Source organism: Vanacampus margaritifer, chromosome 13, assembly GCF_051991255.1.
Source record: "Vanacampus margaritifer isolate UIUO_Vmar chromosome 13, RoL_Vmar_1.0, whole genome shotgun sequence".
NCBI lineage: Eukaryota > Metazoa > Chordata > Actinopteri > Syngnathiformes > Syngnathidae > Vanacampus > Vanacampus margaritifer.
The window spans coordinates 17,566,775-17,588,695 of record NC_135444.1 but is presented as its reverse complement, the minus strand read 5'-3'; the positions used below and the strand labels follow the sequence as shown (position 1 = coordinate 17,588,695).

Genomic DNA, 21,921 nt, shown 5'->3' with positions numbered 1-21,921 from the left:
GGGACCTACGAGGATTTCAAAATGGCCTTCTCTTTACAGCCGACTTCCTTGCCAGTTCTAACCTTATCCCTCATTGGACAATCTGTCTGTATGGTGCCATTTTCCCTAGACTGTAGCTTTGATGACCAGATGTCCTCTTTTACCTGGTCAAGAACACTTTTGGGGATCTATAAGTATTTTAAAATCACTTTCTCTTGGATTATTGCACCACACAAGTCTTTGGGCCGCTTCTCAAGTCACCGTTCAAGAAATCACTGGACAGTCTCTGTGATTGACCAAGAACAGATAGCGAGACTGGTAGCGTTAAATGCTCTGATTGATTGAGCTAACCTTAGCAAACGCAGACATTGTTGTGTCATGTATCGCCAGTGGTAGAGAGGCGACAAAAAACATTTTTTCCTCATCTTGCACAAATCTCTTGATGCCTCGCGCTCAAGACCAACAGGGTTCTCGGGCCATTATAAACCCCTATCATCCCAGAACGCTTAAAGAACGTCAAACATTCCATCAGTAACTGATAGAAGAGTGACAAAGACCGTGTCTTAATGTGATTTGATATCTGTCCTCACACGCCCCAAAGATTAGTTTGAGACTTGTGAGAGCGCTGATAAGAAACATCTGCAGAAAAATAGCTTTCACTGACATGGTAAAAAATGTACATCCAAGCAGTCATTTAACACTTACATACTGTACTATCACTTTTTTTCACACTAAAATGTAATGACTTTCTAAAGCGATACAAAAGGCAAAAAATGGCAGTATTTGAAAATTACATCATTTTGTTCAAGTTTGTTTACACTAAAGCCGTTGTGGGTCGAATTCGACCCGTGTCTTCTAAAAATGAATTTTAGATTGACCAGTTTTTCTTAAATCAAGGAAAATGGTAGTAATCATGGGAATCTTGAAACTGAAAAACTATAAATTTCCTTCTTTTTTTTTTGTAATGGGATTGGTGACAGTGTTCAAGAGGGAGTTTGGAACAGTTTCCGGAACTTTCTGCATTTCCACCACTTTTGTACACGTTCCAGCAGAAACGTTTAAAGGGCCACGATGAAATCTTAAAACTGTAAAGGAGTAAAACAGAATAAGAACGATCATAAATACTAACTTTAAGGAACAAGTCATGCAGAGGTCAGAGAGTGTCTTGACACCGATGCAAGATCCGCACCTACAGAATTACACTTTCCCTTTTCCTTAAGGTTGATTAAGAATTAATCATCCATTTATTAATGTCAGAAAGGCTATTCAATCATTTATCTGTAATTCATAAATTGATATAGACAATTATAAGGATATTTTTGTCCCTGGTCAAAATGGAGCTGGAACATATGTGTGCTAGGTGGCCAAATCGAGTACAACATGAACAGCGCTCCCAATAAAGGCACACACAAACAAAGGCAAGACAGTATAAAATAATCTAAATAAAATCGATTTTGGGACATTTAAAATCGATTCTGAATCGTACTAAATGAGAATCGTGATTCTTATGAGGATCGATTTTTTGCCACACCCCTACTAAGTACACAGCCCAAAAAAGATTTCCCACCTCATTAAAATGTGCAACCCTGGCATCCATACATACTATTCAAACATATCTATCTTTCATCGGGTATCAGTAGACAGCTGTAAATAATGACGTCCTTTGCCGGCTCCGTCGATACGTCTGGAGGTGAATTTATGACGGCGCGATGAGATTAGCGGCGACCTGTTTCACCTACAAACCTCCCACAATGCAACAGTGCCGTAACCTTTACAAAATAACTAAACCTAACATTTGAAAAAAAAAAAAATGTTAACAAAATGATATATAAACGAAGAGTGCTTAAAAAACCCGATAACTTAAGCTACATGTTACATTGAGTTATGATTGACCCGACTTATGAGTTTTTGGCTAAGCACAATGTGCATTGAAGTGAAGAAGAAAGTGTGACCAAAAAAATGTTTCATTCTTTTGAATTGTATTTAACTGCATTATTATTAGTGTATGGTTTTATAAAGTATACTATTATAGAGTCTTATGTTCCCCCCCATTTCATTATGTATCGTACAACGTAGTTATGAGTGTGATCAAGGAAAAAAATTAAACTGGCATCCCAAGGCACCACCTGTATTTAATGTCTGCGCCTCAATAGCTCATAAAAACTGGGATGATTACACTCACGTCTTGTTTTTGGAGCGTCTATTTGAGTGAAGTGTTTATTTGTGGAGGACGACTATTAGTGAGCGGGGCAGCTTGAACAGAATAAAACATCGGAAGTGTGTATTACGATTCTTCCTCAAATCCTAAATCCAGATCATTGAGTAACGTCTGCGTCTGGCGTGTGATAAACAGAGAAGGACAATCACATTTGACACAACAGGAGGAGAGAGTGAGAAAGGCTGATAAACCCGCATTGTTAAAGTGGCTAATGAAGCGCTGATATTTACTCAACTTCCTTTTTACTACTTTCCTTTAATGGCGTGCTTCATTCTGCATTATCTGGTGCACTCAAAGTCCACTTTACACCATTCGATGTTGTGTGGAGTACTAGATGCAGACTGATCGTACCCTTGATCCAATAAAACCACACAGCTGAGACAACTCCAAAGAACTCTAAAAAAAAAAAAAATACAAATAAAATCCATTGGGATCCATTGGACCGAAGCGGCTGGATGGCGACCCCGCTTGACCTCTGTTTAACTGGGCATGAGCAGTGGCGGGGACGAGGAGCCCGGCCGACATAGTGGCAGTGCATATTCTCAATATCGTGAATGAATAATTCAAGGTTGGCTCAATCCCATAAATGTTGTCCTCATTCATTTTTAAGCGGCTCGGTTACACACACCGGCTCAACTCCAACACGCCGCTCATGCCAGGAAGGAGTTTTTATGCGCACTGAAAGACCTTCCGATGGTCAGGAGCATTTTCAGATTGCTGGATGTAATGAAATGTCGATCCTTGCGGCACATATTTTGCTCACGAATGCCTCGATCGCGTTGAGATTTGAGTCATTCGCTGCCAATCCAGTCAAAATGGATCGTTGACGTCTATGGTCGTCAATGGGAGTGAACGAGTTGGAAGAAACCAACACAAATCTTTCTGACACTGGACAGGACCATTTAGCTCCAATGTCTTGATCGTTTTGAGATTTCATTGTACTGTGTACGTGTTCAAGATGTCCAGTGTCGGATGCAGCTAATGCACATTTCACTCAACAATCATTATTACTTTTTTCACTGACTGAGAATAAGTGGTTCAGATAATGGATGGATATTGTGGGTTTTTCTTCCTGTAAAACCCTGGAGAACCCACGGGGTCAAATTTGGCCCCTATGAATTCTGCTCAAATAACAAAGACCTTTTTTTTTCTTTTTTTTTTACAAATTTAACTTCAAAAGTCCAGAGTGCCACTTCTGACCCCTGCATGGGGCCATCTAGTGGATGAACATTGCACTTACATGAGCCAGAGTGGTGGTGACAAGATGGCTGCTGGCAACATGCTGTTTTGTTGAGCTGGAAATCAATCCAAACAAAACCATCTTCTCAGCAAACCAGCAGATGGTAAAATTATTATTATTTTTTTGTTAATCTATTTCATATCATGTTGCAGAATGCCTAGGAGTATGTTTTATATATATATATTTTGATAAATTAGCAACTCTGAGCTAGTTCAAAAAACAAGGGTTAAAATTGAAAAAACATATTTTGGTGTTCAGTGAACTTATAGCAGTCATTTAATTTATAATTCATAATTTTCCAAAGAAGAAAAGGGTTCTTGGGTTTTCCAGGGTTGATTGTAGGCTACCAATAATTTTGGTCATGTGCGTAAACGCGCTCGCCATCCACATATCAGTTTCGTTGAAATTACTCAAGCATCACTTTTGTTACCGTGACAACCAGGACTGGAGTTTGGCAGCGAGGGCATCGGGACTAGGTGAGGATACTCAAGCTTTCCAAGTTTGTGGGCTATATTTAGCCCCGGTGTTACCGGAGACCCGTGGAGACTCCCTCCGGAGCAGGAGACAATCACCGCTCGGCGTCCAGACTGCAAATGAATGCCGCCTGCGCAAAACCACGACTGGCGAATTCATCCGTGTCCAACGTGACTTGTTAGCTAGCGAGTTCTAGCGAGCAACCCACCTGAGCGTCAGCACACCTGGCATCCATGTCAGAGCTCCTCAAAGGCAGGCAAACGTGCACCTGCGGGGCGAGGAGAAGAAGAGAGGTGCGAGTGAGGGAGTGGGGGGGGCCGCGGCATTAAGAAAAAGCACTTGTCAGGTAGCCCATTAGAGCAACATTACAATGGCAATCTGAATGTGTGTGTGTGTGTGTGCGACTCTCCTTTTGTGCCTCTCAACGCCAGCGGGAAGATGAGATCATTACCTGTGACTGTGAGGCTAATGTAGCACAAAGCCGGCAAAAAACACACATACACGCGAACACACATGGGGAATAAACGAGGCTAATGCGAGTGCGCTTCGGGAACAAAAACGGAGGCGACCGCGGGGCTCGCCTCCATTTGGACGCCGCCAACGCTTCCCATTTTTTACAAACGTCGCGGCGAGATGACAAGAGACAAGAACGGCGGGACGTCTAATTGGACACGTGACGGGAATGAATCCTGCCATTTTCTGCTCCGTCGATGAAGAAAACGGCTCCAGACGCGGAGCGCCGTGCGGAGGTTAGCTTGTTAGCGCAGGCCAGGATTGAGAAATTGATATCTTTGGTTTGAATCCCGGAAGGGTGGCACGTTGTGCAAGTGGTTAAGCATGCCTGCCAATTCTTACAATCGGGGTTTCCAAAGAAGGTTAAACAACTTTGAAAAATTATATAATTTTGAAACAACTTTATCAAGACGTTCAAACGACTTTGCACAACGTTCAAACGACTTTATCAAGACGTTCGAACGACTTTGCAGAACGTTCAAACGACTTTATCAAGACGTTCGAACGACTTTGCACAACGTTCAAATGACTTTATCAAGACGTTCGAACGACTTTGCACAACGTTCAAATGACTTTATCAAGACGTTCGAACGACTTTGCACAACGTTCAAACGACTTTATCAAGACGTTCGAACGACTTTGCACAACGTTCAAACGACTTTATCAAGACGTTCGAACGGTTTCATCAAGACGTTCAAATGACTTTGTCAGGACTTTCAAACAACTTCAAGACGTGCGAATGACTTTATCAAGAAGTTCAAAGGACTTTAGTAAGATGTTCAAACAACTTTGTGGTAGATTCGAACGACTTTGCAGTACGTTCAAACGACTTCATCAAGATGTTCAAACAACTGTGCAGTACGTTCGAACGACAATCAAGATGGTCGACTTTATCAAGAAGTTCAAAGGACTTTAGTAAGATGTTCAAACAACTTTGTGGTACAATTCGAACGGCTTTGCACAACGTTCAAACGACTTTATCAAGACGTTCAAATGACTTTATCAGGACTTTCAAACAACTTCAAGACATTCAAATGACTTTATCAATAAGTTCAAACAACTTTGTGGTAGATTCGAACGACTTTGCAGTACGTTCAAATGACTTCATCAGGACATTCAAACAACTATCAAGACAATGATTTTATCAGGACGTTTGAACGACTATTAATACGTTCCAATGACTTTATCAAGAAATTTGAAGGACTTCATTAAGATGTTCGAATAACTTTGCGGTACATTTCAACGACTATCAATTTGTTTGAACGTCTTTCAAGTAAGTTCGAACAACTTTATCAAGACGTTCAAACAACTTTGCAGTACGTTCGAACACTATAGCCCAGTCAAAACTGTTAACTTCACATCGGAAGTTCCACATTTTTGTACGATTGCTATTTACTATGTGATTATTATTATTTTAGTTTTTTATCAAGGTCGTCTTCCCATGTATTTTTTAACAAACATCTGTGATATGTATCACAATTAATAAAATCAGATTTATTGTACTGTTTATTAGGTGTTAGCATGAAGCTAGCAGATGTTCATAAGCTATGCATTTTGGTGAAATCTTAAATACATACAGTATATTGGTGTCTTGATGTAAAAAAAAAAAAAAAGAAAAAAAAGAAAAGTGTACATCATGATGAAGAGGACTGTTTATATCAGCTCTAATTGAACAAGGACATTTATTGGAAGACACTGGACGATTCACAGAAAGGTAGAAGAGGACATGCTCGGAAATTTTCATGGTTCAAACCCCTGTTGTGAATTTAGCCATTTAAATCCTTGTTAGAGAACAGCAAATTGTGATGAAGTTTAGAAAAGTAGAACAACTGGACATTCAGTCAAAAGTTAACACAAAGTCATATTCACTAAGTTCGCCTATAAAGTGCATTTTAGGTTCATCCGGAAACTTCACCAGAATATCCATCTATCGCCCTAACTTTTTCTGCGCTATAATAATTAACACTCCATGACTCTAAACAAGGTCCAATTATGCAGAATGAAAACATTCTGAGGACTGTTATCATGTAATCTAGTGGTTTCCCCCCCCAGTGGGGCAGTTTAACGTAAAGACATTACAGACAATGAGAAGTGGCAAAATAAATGAGTTGTAATTTCCTGGTGTATTTGCATAAGGAAATGCAGTGAGACTCCACTCGCAGTCGTGCCCTGCAAATTGCCTCTTTCAGTTCCATTTTTGTTTCTACTTTCAATTACTTAAGCATTACTGCTGAGGCGAAACAGAATTAACCAAGTCGTTTACAAAAAAATGTCTTCTTCGGCTTTCGGCTCACTCGCCCGACTCTTCAACAACCCCCCGACGTGCGCCCGCACGCTACGCAGGCCTTTTCATAATCATGTTGCAATCATGTGCATGTGAAGCAGCATATAGGAATATTGAATATTAAGTGCACATTAATTCCCAGCTAAGAAGAATATGAGATGAATTAATCATGGCCGACGAGGTTGTCTGGAGTCTTATTCTTCCTTGGCTATGATGCGCTGCAGGAAATTAGCGGCAACAAATGACAGATTCAGGCGAGGGCTTCAAGCCGCGGTTGGAGATTCATAGTTCAGCCTTGGTTAGGGGTTCAAATCAGGGCTACAAACCTGAGTTTAGCTTCGAAACTGGTTTTAGGCTTATGATACAAGATACAAGACATTTTAAGGCTTCAAAGATTTAGAGCAAGGTTTCAAGATCGGGTTGAGATTTGAAGAGGGTCTTAAGTCAGGGTTAGCGTTTTAAACAAGGGGTGGGGTTTAAAATTAGGGTTTCAATCCAGGATTAAGTTTTCAAAAAACAACTATCAAACAACAATTAGGGTTTCAAGCCATCTTCAAAATAGGCTTGGGTGTCAAGTTAGGATTTCAAACCTGGGTTAGAATTCCGAAATCGGGTTTAATTTTATTTTTTTAAACCATCAAGGGCTAGGGTTTCATTATAGAGCTTTATTCCTGGTTTTGAGTTTTAAAGTAGAGTTTGAAATTGGGGGTTAGTTTTAAAAAACTATCAAACAACAATTAGGGTTTCAAGCCATCTTCAAAATAGGCTTGGGTGTCAAGTTAGGATTTCAAAGCTGGGTTAGAATTCCGAAATCGGGTTTAATTTTATTTTTTTAAACCATCAAGGGCTAGGATTTCATTATAGAGCTTTATTCCTGGTTTTGAGTTTTAAAGTAGAGTTTGAAATTGGGGGTTAGTTTTAAATACTATCAAACAACAATTAGGGTTTCAAGCCATCTTCAAAATAGGTTTGGGTGTCAAGTTAGGATTTCAAACCTGGGTTAGAATTCCGAAATCGGGTTTAATTTTATTTTTTTAAACCATCAAGGGCTAGGGTTTCATTATAGAGCTTTATTCCTGGTTTTGAGTTTTAAAGTAGAGTTTGAAATTGGGGGTTAGTTTTAAAAACTATCAAACAACAATTAGGGTTTCAAGCCATCTTCAAAATAGGCCTGGGTGTCAAGTTAGGATTTCAAACCTGGGTTAGAATTCCGAAATCGGGTTTAATTTTATTTTTTTAAACCATCAAGGGCTAGGGTTTCCTTATAGAGCTTTATTCCTGGTTTTGAGTTTCAAAGTAGGGTTTGAAATTGGGCGTTAGTTTTAAAAATGAGGATTTGAAGCAAGAGTTAGGGTTTTAAGACGGGAATAGGGCTTCAAGGAAGGTTATTAAGAAACTGGGTTTCAAAGTAGGGCTTAAAACTAGAGTTATAAATCAGTTTTTCGCCAGCAAGTGTTGACATCAGAGTTTCAATCTAGTGTTAGGGTTTCAAATCAAGGTTTCTGACTTGGGTTTAGAATGTGAAGCCTGTGTTAGCGTTTCGAACAATGGCTAGCATATCAAAGTACTGTTTCAAGTCAGAGTTAGTGAATCAAGTTTAGGTTAGAGTTTCAAGCCTGGATTAGGGTTTCAAAGACGGTGGCAGTGGGAGTTTCAGAGACATGATAGCAATCAGATCATCGCCTACCTCTTCAACCCGCTGGCCCCCCGCTTGCTCCTAATAACCAATGATGAGTCCTCCACACTTGAGCACCCTCTCACCAGACACCCACTGAGACACAACACACACACACAGACACACACGTACACACGCACACACGATGACAGCCATCTGCAAGGCAATTAATGGCTGCGTTATTCACTGAAAAGCAGAAGAGCAAGCATATGACTGGACGCTAACGCTAGCATTGGCAGTGCAGGATTCAGGCAAACCAGCCAAGGGTAAAGGTTTCAAGACAGCGTTACAGCCCACACACATACACACACACACAAAAAAAAAAAAAACATGGCGGGGCACAGAGAAACCATGTGAGGAAAGTGAAGAGGAATAAAGGAATTCTGTCCTCTTTGCGTGTTCCAAAAATGAAGATAGATTTAATGTAAGAAAAATACACCTTTGCAAAAATGATTTAATAAAAAACAGAGAATCTCTGGACAAATAACTGCCTCTAATCATCACTTAAACATCGTGGGATTCAGAGCGTCAAATGTAGCTCTTCCGCGTGCACAACGGTTTCTTATAGTTAAAAAGACCTCCTCTCTTTCATTTGTAGACAAAACATACTCTCTGGTACTTTTCCGTGAGCGATGGCGAAAACAGAGTCGGGTGTGGGTGTTCAAAACAGATTCTGTTCTCAAGGACCAAATGTGTTTTCGCACAAAGCGCTGAGAAGGAACTTTTTTAGACTAAATAGTATGTCCCATCTTAAAGTCAGCCTATACGAAGTCAACACCATCTGCTCTGCACAGGACACAAAACATTTCGACAAGGTTAATATAAAGAATTAAAATGTTAATAATGTGTAACAATAGTTGATATATGAAATTAGGTATTAAAAATGTTATAATATCTTTAAAAAGGCACCCAGGAAACACTGGAGCTTAAAACAAAAACAAAAAAATTCAACAAATTTGGGATTAAGGGTTTATTGTTTTTTCCAGTAAACTTTCGAACCAGGGTTCTGCCCATGTGAGGTTTCAGCAAAAGCGCTGGGTGGCAAGAGGGCTAACACATCCTTCAGCGTTGCGGTAAGTGAAGGCCGCGCTGGCAGCCCAGCCAAATGGAGCTCCATTTTCCCCTCCAAAGAAGGATGAGCTGCGGAATGAGGGCGCACACAGACGGCTGCGGCTGCAGGTATGACTGAGAGTGCGAATCGTGAAGGCGAGCTGGACGCGGTGGGGGTGGGGGGTGGGGGGGGAAGACACATGGCCACGCCGCCAGCATACTGATGCCGCCGGCAGACAGGCAGCACAGCGTGTGGCGTATTGTGTCTGCTGGTTCCATTAGTGGAACGTATGCGAGTGCAAATACTCAGTTACTGTAATAGAGTAGATTCTTCAGCTATCAGTGCTTACTTAAGTAGAGTGGTGCCTTTCCTCATGCATAAAATCCTCTTAAACTGGAGGAGCACACTTCTGGGTGATCCACACAAGCGATCTAGGCAGTGAGGGATTCAAACTAGAGTTCAGTTTCAGGACTAGTGCTGGGGTTAGGATTTAAAGCCGGAGTTAGGGATTCAATCAAAAGTCAGGGTTTAAGATGAAGGTTTCAAGACTGGGTTAAAATTTCAAACAAGAGTTGGTCTTTTAAATGTGTGCTTCGATACAGGGTTAGATTTCAAAGCAGGGTTAGAGGTTTCAAATTAAGGTTTTAATCTTGTATTATAATTTCAAAGTAGGGTTTCAAGTCTGAGTTAAGGGGTCTTGAGTTCTGGTTTCAAGCCTGGGCCAGGGTTTTCAAAGTCGAGTTTCAAGCTTGGGTTAGGGGTACCAAGTAAAAGTTTCAAATACATTTTGGTGTTTGAAGAAATGGACATCATTAAACCTTAGGTTAGAGTTTTCCTGTTAAGGTTACATAGACATGTTAGTGGTTCAAATTAGGGTTTAAAGATGAGGATATGGTTTTTAAAGCCTCTTTAGTCAAAGTCAAGCCAAAGTAAGGGTTTCAAACAAGGGATATAGTTTCAAATTACGGATTAAAGCCAGGGTTAAAGTTTGAATTAATGATTTCAGCCTGGAATAGGGTTTCATGTTTAAGGTTTTAATCCAGGGTTACGGTTTGAAATTTGTAGTGTCTGGAGAGAAGCCACATGAAAAGCCACGAACACAGGGAGGCTCCATCAGGGATTCAAACACGGAACTATTGAGTGTAAGGCAATATAATATAATACGTGCTATCCACTATTTACAGCAATGCTAGGATGTGACTAATACATATTCTTACTTTTAGTGTAACTCTTGCTATTTCCTTGCACTTTCCCGAGTCACAAAGGTCTGAAGAATCCCAACTTTATTCAAACGCAGTATCAAGAATCTCCGGAGACATCCCCACAAATGTTTTAATGCCGCATCCTACTCAAGCTACCACAGCAAGACTGTGATCAGACCCCTCCTGGGCCTTCATGCTGAATAATGGCGTGTGAAAAGCGCGTCGGCTGGGAGGGCACTCGCACCGCAGGGACGGTCGGCGGCGGCGGCCGGCCGAGCCGAGTCGAACCGAGCCTGTCCGCCGCCATTTCCCTGCTCTTTAATCTCAACGGGCCCACTGCGGCGCAGGCGGAACGGCACATTCCATTAATGTAAAGTGGGGCTTGAAGGCCTGTAATTTATTGGCTCTGCAGACTCGCCTCCGCCACCAAATACTCCCCTTGACACCTTCAAGCTTCCTCCTCACACTTTGACTGGTCGCCATTCAGTTGTGTACGAGTAGACAAACTCCCTTTCATTGAGTCTTCAATGGACCTAACGCAGGGGTGTCAAACTCATTCTTGTCACAGCGCGGGGGGGGGGGGGGGGTGGTCACTTTGTAGTTACGGCCATTATGATGAGGAAACCAAATAAACGGTTGCACAACAAAATGATTGCTTCCTACAAGTTTTGAAAACAAAAGTACAAAATAAAAGTTTTTTGAATTATTGTTAAAGTTACTGTAAAAAGGGTAAGAACAAATCTTGCAAAATCTCAATATTATTTATTACACAAGACAATTTATAATTGACACAAATGATTTCACGGGCCACATAAAATGATGTACCGGACCGGATCTGGCCCCCGGTCCTCGAGTTTGACACATTTTTTAGAATGTAAGAGGTATTGGTAGGAAGTAATTACGGCTGAAAGTTGCAGCTAAAGATCTTTTTTAATAATAAATTAATCTGATGATTATTTTGAATTGGATGAGTTAAAATGTGTTTAAAAAAATAAAAAAATAAATTAAAAAAAAGGTTATTTTAAATTAACAGTGCAAAAATTCAAAATGAATAATAGTTCACTTACTGGTTTGGCCCGTAAGATGTTGGAAAATCGGCAAAAATAGCCACTACATCGTGATAACTTACATTGATGTTTCTGCATTTGGCAATTTATTATTATATTATATTATTAGTATGGGATTTTTTTTTAATGGGGTTTAGGTGAACTGATGAATACACACACGCTCGCACGCACGCACGCACGCACGCACGCACGCACGCACGCACGCACACACACACATACACATACTCACCCACATACAAAAAATATATACAGTATATATTTTAAAAAAAACAACATTTATTACATTTTTTTAATTTATTTGTTTTTTTAAAAAAAAGGAGAGCAATGATGATGTCAAATCGAATGAACAATACTGAGCTCTCCTGAAAAAAAAAAGGAAAATCGGCAAAAATGTTGACTATTGTTTTCCAAAGGAAAAGCAAATTTGCTATCATGGAGGACAACAGAAATTGGCAAAAAATTACTGTGGAGAAGCTGAAATTCTGAAGATTTGTTGAATTTCTCATCAAAAAGTTACTCAATTATTAATCGATTAATTCATAATTGAGTAGTTGTTGATTAATCGATCAGTTGTCCTACGAGAAGTAACTAATCCCCCCCCCCCAAAAAAATTTATACTGTACTTATGTAAATTTTTCAGGTATCTGTACTTAAATATTTCAAAGTTTAACATTTGAAATTTACTTCATTAGAAAACAGGTTATAGGTACGTTCTTTTTCAAACTCTGTGGGTGGCCACACGACGTAATCTAACCCAATCAAATGGATCCTTCAACCAAAGCAAGAAAATTGAGTAAAAAAAAAAAAAAATCTAACCAAGATGAGGACATCGACATAGTCAGGCAATTGCGTGCTTATTATTAATGCTGGCGGGGGGGATTATGATATGCGTGGCGGTGGTCAGCCATCCCTCACTGTTAATTATTGAGATCCTTTTCTTTCTTTGTGTGTGTGTGTGTGTGTTGTACGTGTGAGTGTGAGTTAATTATGTGTATAATTTATGAACAGTTGCAGTCAGCTCCCCTTTAGTGAGGTCAATGGCCATCTTGAGGAAATAATACGGAAGTGTGTGTGTCTCTGTGTAACTTTGAACAACTATCGAAATGTGAAAAGAAATGTTTCCCGAAATGATTATTGACACTCGCTAAATCCTTCAAAATCAGTAGTGTGCTTGCTTTCTTTGTCAGACTTCATAAATGTTATGTATGCTGTAATGAATAGCATTTTTTTAAATAGAATTTAGCATGAGTAAGTTGCCTTCAGCTAGCACAACTAAACTAAAAATTTAAAGAAGTGTTGACACAAAAGTGTTTTTAATTAATTTCCCAGCTTGTGTTGCTTTAACTCTCAATTGCGCACATTTTGTGTTTGTTTGCTCGCCGCGGAGCACTTTTTGGCTTATTAGCGAACGCGACGGCGGGGACACGCGAGGACAATTTTGGAAGCCGGGGCGCTAACTAACGAAAACGTTAATCAACAGCCTCCCGCGCTACCGCTTAGCCTAGCATTTAGCCTAACGCCGCGCTAACAGCCACCGTCATGGGAACGCTAACGAACAGCGGCTTAAGAGGAAAAACAACAAAAGCGAGTTTAATGAGAGCGCCGAGATAAGACGCACACACATGTACACACACACACACACACACACACACACACACACACACTGTGACAGGCTCTTCTGCTTCGACTCTAATTAGACAGGAAGGAGTGCATGTGGAGAATGAGCTAACTAAGTGTCCGCGCGTCAATACGCCATTGTGAGAGTCTGTCTGGACCTCACAGAGATCCGCGGAGGAAGAGGAAGAGCAGGAGAGACAAATTAGAGCGGGGCCAAGACTCGGGAGGGCAGCGGAGAAGAAGAAGAGGAATGTGCTGCAGTGAGAACGAAAACATGGTGGAACAGCGCGCCTGTCTGACTATGACAAGTAAAATATGTGCTGTATGTGGAGAGCCAGGCAGTATGTCTGGTCTTGCTCTTGTTCAGACGGGTGTGAACTGATGGACCAGTCAGTATTGATAGAGAAAAAAAAAAAATCCATCAGAAATCACATACAGTAAAAAGAATTAATTATTTCTGTACAACCTAAAGGTTGTCTGGTTTGATAAGCAACTACACATCGACAGTATACTGTACAATGTTAGCTAATTAACGTAGCCAAACACTGCTAGTTAGGTCTAATCCCTAAACAGGTGGTCAAGGATAGACAAAGCTGCCGGTGATTTTTCAGTGTTAGCAAACAAATAAGAAAAGTGGACCAAAAACAACTGAAAACCTCATGCGCATTTTGAATTAGTATGAAGCTTTAAAATAGGACAAATGAAATGCAAAAATGAAGGAATTGGCCTTTCTGTTCCAAAGGAAGTGCTCAAATGAAGTGAAAAATCTTTCAATAATGGAACAATTACCACATGTGGGCAAAGCGTGCTGTTGTAGATTCGGTCCGACAGATGGGGGCCGATGCCGATATTTGGCAGAATAAAATTCCGATATCCGATATATCGGCCGAGTAATAATTGAAAAGATCTGTGATGAATAAAACAACTGTCTGAATTGCAGATTTGACTGTTTCACGATATATTGTCTTTTAGTGCAAAAAATATTAAATAAAATATAAAAACAATTTAAATGATTTTAAAAGGGCTAATCGGTTAATCGGCCGGGCTGTACTCATAGATGTACATTCAATCAATCAATCAATCAAAACTGTATTTATGTAGCACCTTTCTTACATTAAAATGCAACTCAATGTAGTAAACAATTAAAACATCTATAATACAATGAAAAGAAAAAACACCCATCCCCCAAGCATTCAAGCCCACACACATACACACGCGCACAAAAAAAAAACATGGCGGGGCACAGAGAAACCATGTGAGGAAAGGCACCCAGGAAACACTGGAGCTTAAAACAAAAACAAAAAATTCAACAAAATATAAATATAGAATGGAAAACACGCCGATACCACAATTCATCATCATCCATAAATCATAACACGTTACAAAACCAGTTTATGTCTTTACATCCTATTCTGTTTATGCTGATTTATTTAATGGTGCTATTTTTCTTCAAAATGCTGTTTTCAGGGGCTAGAACAGATTAATAGCATTTCAGTGAGGGAAGCTGATTTAATAAACGGGTCGTGGAACGAATAAAACTCACGCTACCCCTATAGTTGGTCATAACCACATTTTATGTTCTAATATATAAAATGTGAACAGTGTGAAGATAAGCATGCATGCAGGCCTGGTCAGGAGCACGGCCGTAGATTGAGGGGGGTTAGGCAAGGGGGAGGGGCTGGATGTGGGAGACTCGCGCACCTATTAAGCATTCATAACAGGCAAATAAATCTGTACGTGCGGCTTCATTCAAATAACTTTTGATCACTTTAATCAATTAGAGTTACTTTCATAGAAAAGGAACTGCTGTGTGTTGGCGGGTGTCTCTTGAAGAAAGCCACACCGGACAATTTAATTTCCTCATCAAGGTGACGGATGAAAGATATTCGCTCCCCTTTTCTCGCTCTCGTGCGCAAACACACGCGGCCGCACGCACGCACGCAGTTATTACATTCCCCTTTATTAAATATCCCGGCGGCCCCTTAATGGACAAATAGCATCTGATTCTATCAAGTCGCGTGTGGAGGACGCAAAGAGGAGGAGGAGGAGGAAGAGGAGGAGAAGAATATTAACCGGGTCCTCGGTGGCGCAGAGAATATGTCACGCCGAGCAAATGAGTAATTCCCAAACTGATTGATTGTGCCGCGGAGAAAGCCAGAGGAGAAGAAGAGCGACTGATAAAAGGGGCCGTAAATGTGTTGAGAAGTGGAGGTGATTGGAGGTGATGAGGATGAAATGGAAGGAATGAGGGGGAGAGAAAAATAGAAAAAGGAGAAAGAGAGGGAAAAGACGGAGCTCGCCGGACGTTTGACCGCACCCACATTTCGCGTGTCGTGACACAACCGGCTTCTTTAAGCAGAAGAAATTGGTGGGGCGACGGCCACTTGGGTGGGTCACGGGAAAACTCTGTCCCTATCACCCGCAAATAGCAGGGGCACATTGTTTAGAGTATATACTGCTGGATTTCACTTTCCTTTCTTTAGTCCTTTCTCGGGTCTCCTGACGGCCTCACGACTCTGGCTGGAAGTGTTCGGTTTAGGTGAACGGTATGGGATTTTTTATAGGTTTTAGGTGAACTAATGAATACACACTCACACGCACGCACACACACATACTCACCCACATACAAAATAATAGTAATAAAAAAGAGAGCGCAATGATGATGACATGTCAAATCGGTAAAATTACCGAATGAACAATACTGAGCTCTCCAGAAAAAAAAATAAATAAATAAATAAAAATAAAAAAAATGTATAGAGTATATATTGTGGTGATATTTATTTTTATTTCGTCTTCATGAGGATACTCAATAATGGAGTAATCCAAAAGTAATCCAGTTACATTACTTTGTTACTTGGATTACGTTACTAACTCCATTTTTTAACATTAAGTAACTTGTAACTGTAATCGATTACATTTTAAAAGTACCCCCCCCCCCCAACCCTGACTATATGTTATTCAACCCCTGCAAGTAAAGAAATGAGCAAACCACATGCAAGTCAATCGTGGATGGGGGAGGGGGGGTTGGGGGGGGAGACAATAAATATGGAGATTGAAACAGTCCCCCTTTTGGGTTGGCCAAGAGAGCAATGCGCCTTGCACAAAAGCAGATATCGACGAACGAGACGAGCCGCCGCCGCTGATGGAGAACAATTGGTGACTGATGTTAACCGACTGCTTTTAGCCATTCTGCTGCAATGAGTTATTGATCAGCTCGGCGGGATGCGACCAGGAAGAATATTTGCTCCTGGGAGAGTACATCGCACAGAGGAAACTTTTTTCAACACAGCTTTTGTCCCCGGGGTTGTCGTTGTGAATGTGTACCTAATCAAGTGGCCAGCGGGTTCAATAATTAAAAAAAAAAAAAAAGTTCATCACAATTGCTGCAGCGGACCAGTGAGTAGGTTAGAAAAACAAGCACGATAGAAAATGGAGGGTTGGAATATACTCGATGATCGTGTGCGTCTGCTGCTGGACTGACAAGTCGGGCGTGATTAAATGAACGCAAGAAGTGACACGTTGCTTTGGATGGTATTGGAAAGTGAAGAAGATAACAGACGTTTAATTAAAAATATGCAAATATGTCCACAGATTGGTGGCAATCAAATTTAGCTTAACAGCAAAAAAAAATAAAAAATAAAATGTTTGTGGTGATGTTTTGATTGCAGTTGTCGCAATGCATTTAAATGAGTTGACGCATCAACAATCAGAATTAAAAGGGACATGTTACGTAAAATTGGTCTTGTGAATGGAATGAATTGGATCTTTATTGCCAAGGGAAGAGAAGCTGCCAAAGGGGGGCACAGTAGGAGCCTGGGAAAAATAAACCTCCGACATACAGCACATACAGACATTTACAACACATCGGGACTGTTGCTTTTATTAGGGCTGGGCATCGATTCAATTTGATTCCATTTGATTTGCTTCAGTTCAATTGGATAGATTAATTATGGAACATTGATTCTTCTTAAATGTCAGGGCCATGATTAAAAAAAACTTTTATTAAATTCCAAAGTAAATTTTACGAAGGCAGTAACTGGTCAAATGATTACATTTATTAATGAAAGTAGCACCTGTGTTACACAAACATGGACATCAGCAAGGATGAGATGAAAATATTTTCATAATTCTAATTTCATAATTGTAAACATAAACTTAAAATATTCTGAATTGTCTTAAAGTGCACAAAGTCAGGTCTTAAATAAATGTAAGGAAATACTTTTAAATTCATGCCAACAGTAAATTTCAAGAAAACAGTAAGATACAAAAAAAAAGCGGCCTTTAAAATTCAATTTTCTTAAGAATTTATGGGAAAAAAAATGTTAGTTTTTTTTCTCTCTCTCTTTTTTTTTTTTAAATATATATACATATATATACATATACACACATATATATATATATATATATATATTTATATATATATATATATATATATATATATATTTATATATATATATATATATTTTAATTTTTTATTTTTTTTTTAAAAGGAGAGCAATGATGATGTCAAATCGAATGAACAATACTGAGCGCTCCTGGGAAAAAAAAAAAAAGAATTTATGGGAAAAAATATATTTAAATAATAAATTCATCAACTTTGACTCGACTAGCATCACATTATAGTCGACTATAAAAAATATCCGTTCAATGCAAGTATTCAGTTGCTCACGTCAAGTGTGCTAGAATCCCTGATCTTTGATTTATTTTGAAGAAAGCTTTTCACGGACATTGTCCTGAGATACCTTTTAAATCGTGGAGAAAAAAAATCATCCCAAAACGTCTCCAAGTGCAGACTCGGCATATAGAAAGGGGAGAAAAAAAAAAAAAGGTGTTAGAAAAAGAGCACGTTGTTCATATCTAAGGCCACGCGTGTCCCCCGCGCCCAATTACAGCCATCAAACCTCGCCGAGCTATCGATCACGCCGACCCTCCGCGTGTGCGGACCACGCGCGCAACTTGTCCAGCCATCAGCCGAGCTAACACGTCAGCCAACGCGGCGCTTGACCCCGCCGACACCCCCGTGTGTCTGTAATCATAACTCAAGTGTCAAGTGACGAAAAGTCAGCTTTTTCCCGTCCGGTGTTGTCATGCATATTATGCTGATTATTATTATTATAATATCCACGCGGAAGGGCTTGCCGTGCTCCCGAGTCCCATGCGTGTATCACCCTGGTTAATTATTCATGGTTCGCATCTACATATGCAAATGAGCTGGTGTTAAGGTAACCAAAGTCACCTCAGAAGAAGCGATCAAATATAAGATTAAAAGAGTTTTACAATTGGCTTTTTCTGTCGTGTTTTGGCCGTACATCTTCGTTGTAATTGTTTTATAACAAAAATACTTGACTTAGCAAAAATGACAGGTAAGATCTCTCTCCAATTTGTTTTATAATAATTTCAGCCATAAAGGAGTTTGTTACTCAAACCTACACAACCCTTGTTACTCGTATTATCAAAAAAAAGAGATATTATTAGCAAAGTTTTGCTAACCCCCCCCTATACAGTGATACCTCAACTTACGAGTAACATACCTTATTTATGAGATGTTGCCAATTTTTTGTCTTGAGTTGTGAACAAATGTGCTAAATGATGGGCAGCGGACTTCAATACAAGCAGCTTAATTGCTAACACGCAACTTGCTAATGAAACTAGCATCAATGTCGAAGTCATTATAAGCGTTTACAGTCATGGATATTTGTATGCAAATTTGGTATCTACATAAGTAGAAAGATAAAATAACAATAATTACAGGCATATATTCTTTATCCTCTACATAAAAAGGACTGCTGTAGAGAAACTGTTCAACCCCCTGCACCATCCGAGCGAGAAAGACGAAATCGGCGACGAGTCAAGCTAGCGTCTGACATTAGCGGCTAGTCCGAGGAGGCCGTTGCTGTCAGGGAGTTGCGGCTGCAAAGGATTATGGGTCGAGGCTGACAGACTGCAAGCGGCGGCCCATTAGCGAGCGCGCCGGGAAGCTGGTGTGCCGCTCTGCTTCCTGTCTGCGCTCGCCTCCTCCCCGAGCTTTGATTAGGGCTTCGGGGAGAAGGCGAGTACGCTGAAGGGCAGCAGAGAAAGAGGAAGGGAAGGAAGGAGAGAGAGGCAAGACAAAGAGGAGCAAAGGAAATAAATGAGATGCAGTATCAATACAGAAGCAGAAATACGCGGAGATTGCCTATTTTGATATTTATATGTGACTGTGAGGTTGGCTTAAAGGCTCTTTTTTTTTTTCAGCTCTGAATCATTGTCACAACCACAGCAAACTCGCTTAGCATAGCAACGCTTAGCCTGACAGCTAGCCAGGAGGGTTTGTTTTTGCGAGACGTGCCCACAACACCTTCCTCACACATCCTCATTCGTTAGTTGGTGCTCTTGCGTAAATCTATAGGCTGACATAGATGTAATTCACTATAATTAATAGGTTTGGGAAACTGCTAATTCCCAATCTCATTTAATGCGGACAAAACAAGCTATCAAGCATATTCAAAGACATGTGATATATTTAAAAAAAAATTTTTTAAAAAACAATAAGACAAAAATATTCCAGAAATAATGTTTCTCACAATACACATCAATAATTATCCCCAAAGATTTACATTATAAAATGAACGTACAGCCATTGTTTTGTGTAGGCGTAAAATGCAGGATGGGAAAGGATTGAGATATTCAACAATCTCTTTCTAATCGCTCCAGAAAAAAATTAAATGGCACTTGCTATTTTCTCTTTTTCTTTTAAATTTACAGGAATCATCCCCCAATATAAAGATTTTTTTTTTTTTTTTTAATCTGCGAGACTGCAGGACCACGAAAACAGAACCCCTGATGGATCAGTGTTTATTGTAACATTTCTTTATTTGGAACGTATAGCTATCTGTCTGTCCAAAACATGACTGCCGACACTTAAGGTCCGGCAACATGTTGACGAGTAACGAGGAATTGAGGAATATATCAATTAATACTGCCATAAATGGTTATTGATATCTGGGAGGGGTAGAAATGATAAACTGGCATTATAATATCTTGAATGCATATATTTGTGGGAGACTGGGGTCATGTTGAATTTTACAATTTAAAAAAAAGTTACTTCATGTTAATATAAAAAGAAAAATGCACTGCGCTGCCACTAATGTCTTACGAATGCAATTATGCCATCTTGTGGCAGAAAAATGACCTCATCACTCACTTGTTTTTTTCCAGTACAGTACAGTACCTTTTTAATTTTAACTCAATTTTATGAATTATTATGAAATTACTGTATAAATGGCTAAAAGATGCGGCCATATTTCTATTAGTTTAACTTTTTCCCTAACAAGAGTATGAAAACTTTTTTAAATTTATTTTTTTTTATTGTGCATTTATAACAGATATAAAAATTGTGATTAATCATGATTAAGTATTGAAGTCATGCGATTACATTTTTTTTAAATAATTTTTTTATCATGTTATTTTAGGGGATTGGGTGGTTGCTGCAATTGCATTTCAAGTCATTTCAAAAACGCATACTGATACATGAGTAGTCTTTAAAATGCAGAAATTGTACCTCGCCTTTGACAATGAAAAAGCATCAACAGCGAAAAGGGGCTTTACTTCCTAATCTGACTACAAGGCTCGCTACAAGTATTTCGACAGGCCACTTTGTTACCTGATGAAAAGAATCTTTCATATTCTATTTCCATTCTCAGCTGAGTGCTTGTGTAGACTGTTGGGGTGTGTGTGTGTGGGGGGGCAATGGGTCCGCCTGTGATGTCTGAAGGAGAGGAGGAACGTTTCGGACCACCTGGAGGCAAGTCTCTGCCGACTACACTTAAAGCGCGGGACAATCTAGTATTCAAGAATTCAAAGCCAGGAATATGAAGTTTAAATGGTGATGATGGGCGAGGTAGTAAAAATCAATACATTCTAGTTATTTACCAGAAAAAATCTACAATCATTTCCTAAAAATGTGTCAAAAATTCAGTGCCAATCCAAATTAGCCTGCCTTGGCAGAGGTCTGTGCTCGTCATATTGATTGGCTTGCAGGTGAGAAGAAGAGGACGAAATGGCTGCCATGAGATTTGCCGTAAATCCGGCCATTATTTCGGCTGAGCCAAAGCTTTTCACGGCTCGGTTGCGCGTTATCTGATTGCACGCGGAGAATATCCTCGTCACCGCCGCCGCAAATTGGACAGCGTGACGCCCGAGAGGAGCCGCCGCGATAGGGACGGCTGGCAATTAGCCGACACCTTAAACTCCTCTCACTCATTAAAAATCAGTCTTGTGTTCTTTTTTTGGTCACCAAAAATGTGAATGTTTGAACTCCCCCGTCGCCCCGGCTCGTGGAAATCAAACGAGTCGTACACGGGCGCTTGTTAGCGAACGGCTGCTGTCAGGTTGCATTACACGGGGCGGCGTGAGCGCCAGGCGGCACAAGGACTCATTTAAGGCATCAAACCAAATGAGCGTAAATGTTTTTGCCAAATAGCCCCGAGCCGTCGTCGAGACTTATTAGTTGGTGGGGGCTGAGATCTAACGTAGGAGCATCAGCATCGGCGGCGTTGCGCTAAATGCAGAAATATGACTCGTTATTTGGATCCGAACTGAAAAACTGCAATGGTAGATGGC

The 21,921-nt window shown here is 40.1% G+C and overlaps 1 protein-coding gene across 3 annotated transcripts in view; it reads right to left on the bottom strand.

Moving 5' to 3' along the window:
- Positions 1-21,921, bottom strand: part of dab1a (DAB adaptor protein 1a) — a 226,998-nt gene that overhangs the window by 97,421 nt on the left and 107,656 nt on the right. For all 3 annotated transcript variants that reach the window (XM_077584464.1, XM_077584465.1, XM_077584462.1), the window contains one exon: positions 4,120-4,179. The gene's annotated coding sequence lies outside the window, so the exon portion shown is untranslated. The remainder of the gene's footprint in view (positions 1-4,119; positions 4,180-21,921) is intronic.